This window comes from Limulus polyphemus, unplaced genomic scaffold, assembly GCF_000517525.1.
Source record: "Limulus polyphemus unplaced genomic scaffold, Limulus_polyphemus-2.1.2 Scaffold720, whole genome shotgun sequence".
In the NCBI taxonomy this organism is placed as follows: domain Eukaryota; kingdom Metazoa; phylum Arthropoda; class Merostomata; order Xiphosura; family Limulidae; genus Limulus; species Limulus polyphemus.
In genome coordinates, this window is record NW_013666330.1 from 352607 (window position 1) to 355048 (window position 2442).

At 32.5% G+C, this 2442-nt stretch overlaps 1 long non-coding RNA gene across 1 annotated transcript in view; it reads right to left on the reverse strand.

Annotated features, from left to right (window-relative positions):
- The window catches only part of LOC111085928, a 24107-nt gene that overhangs the window by 19241 nt on the left and 2424 nt on the right, over positions 1-2442 (reverse strand). Inside the window, exon 2 of the long non-coding RNA XR_002610693.1 lies at positions 1928-1930. This is a non-coding gene — a long non-coding RNA (uncharacterized LOC111085928). The remainder of the gene's footprint in view (positions 1-1927; positions 1931-2442) is intronic.

Consider the following 2442-nt stretch of genomic DNA (forward strand, 5'->3'; position numbering starts at 1 on the left):
GTGTAGCTTTGCGCGAAATTCAAAAAACAACAACAATATTTCTTGGTAATATTTACTTCCACTCCCTATGCACTTTTTTGTCTACAAAAACGCCTATAGCATGTTCACTGAAATCCTGCATCACTGAAGATGTCTTGATCTGACAAGTGCTGCTGAAATGACTCAGCAATTTACCAATCAGAACCATTTAAGTTAAACAATGTTTTAGCACATTCCCGGTATATATATGTATACCATCTGACACGTGTAAAGGGTTGAGTGCACTCTTTGATTGAGTCTAGATGCATATATCAATGTAAACTAGTTTTACAACTGGATTTTTTTGTGAACCTTAGGTGATTGACAAGGGCTTTCTTGGTCTTCCTCAGCAACTTTGAATGTGGCCATGTTAGTTAGTTTGTTTGTTTGAAGTTAAGCACAAAGCTACACAATGGGCTATCTGTGCGCTGCCCACCACGGGTATCGAAACCCGATTTCCGCTGTGCCACTGTGGGGCACCGTATTAGTTCTACATGAGTATGGCAGGTGTTGGCTAGTAAAATGAAAATATTCATAGCTTTAATACTGTCCCTTTTGATGGGCTGCAGGTGACTGGTTCAGAACTGGATTAAGTTACCAATACACTGGAAGTTAAAACAAGAAATAAAAAAGGGTTTAGTATACAATATAAAGAAATAAAAAAGCTAATGAAAATATACATAATTCACAACACAACTGCTGTGCTTGAAATACCCCATAAATATTAAGTTTTGTTGATAGGAAAATGTTGTCCTTGCCAGAAGACAAGTTTCACTCACTTAACAGTTTGTAAAAGAAATCTTCTTAGATTGTATTATTATTATTATATATGCTGTATATTCCTAATGAATAGTATATTATTTGAAGCACACTTATCTTATAAACATAATTAGCGTGTTTTTAATCTATTTTGATGTTTTATAATTTGCTTTGTGTTCACATTATTTACATTAAGCAAAGTCTTTGTGCTATCAGTGAACATGAGGCTTTATTTTGGCATCACCAATAAACTGAGCAGATTTTTGTTGGAAATATAGCTTAGTCTATTTTTCTCTTGTCACAATGATGGCTATGTAATAAGTTAGGCACTTATACTATGTGCACTGTTTTCATATAGTAGAAAGTGGAAGCGGAGGACTCCTTTTTCTGTAAAGAGTCAGTAGTAAGAAACAACAGCAACATAGCTCTAGCGAGTGAGAAAGTCTCTTAAGTCTGTCAATGACATAGTGGCAATGACTAGTACTATGACAAATACACCATTTGTTCTTTTTTGTTTTAATTTAAACTAATCGTTTTTAGACGGCAAATTTTCCATTGTAGATATATAGAAATTGTATACGTCGTTGTTTTACAGTGTTTCTACAGACGAAAATATTAAGCCTGCTATAACAACATATACTGCTATAAATAGCTTTCAATTTACTCAGTCCTAATGTCATTACTTTATCCTTTTGTGAACTTCGAAAGATTTCCAAATGTATTTCATGTAGAAAAAGGAAAAATATACATTACTATAACAAACAGTAGGTATTGAAGATGCTGGATAACCAAAGCGATGCGGTGATGTTTTGATCCAAAATATAGATATGGATGTATATTGCACATCATCTATTTGCATAATCACTGAGGATAATTTTGATGTATAGCATGTATTAGACAGACAAGAATTGTGGACTCTATAAACAATTGCATGTGTAATTAAAAGATTAAGTTAAAGGCTTTTTCGGTTATTTTTCAAAACACCCCCCCCCTAAAAATTACGCATAAGCGGTATTATCCTTTCATTTATCATTTCAATTGTTTCTCGATATGCTTGAATTATTTGAAGTCATCTTGTGTCCAGATTATGGAAACATTGTTGAAGTTATTGCTAGAAAAAATCCTCTGTTATGTGATCAAATTAATCAACAGCCTGATAATTTGGATGTTCCCTGACAAAAATGTACAGAACTTTTAATACAAATTCTATGAAGATATTGCCAACATATACCATATTTCCAAAATGCTAGGAAAATTTCGCATTTCTGTATCGCATTGAAGATTATTATAAAAAAAACTTTAACTTTAACTCCATGTGCCATACTTTATCGGATTATTAATATGTTTTTGTTTTAGAAGATTTTATAGTTCTCTACATCATTATTAAATGACCACTTTTCTCCCGCTTTATAATATGGAATTAAAATATAGTTTTATCTACATTGTTGAAGTTTTTATCTTCATTATTGAAGTTTTATTTGTTTTTAAATGTCAATATTTGAAGTTTGTTTGTTTGTTGTTTGGTACAAAAATACACAATGGACAATCTGTGCTGTGCCCACCACGCATATCAAAACCCGAAATTTAGCGTTTTAAGTATTTGAAGTAGTTTGTATTCTGTTTGTTTGTTTTTGGAATTTCGCGCAAAGCTACACGAGGGCTATG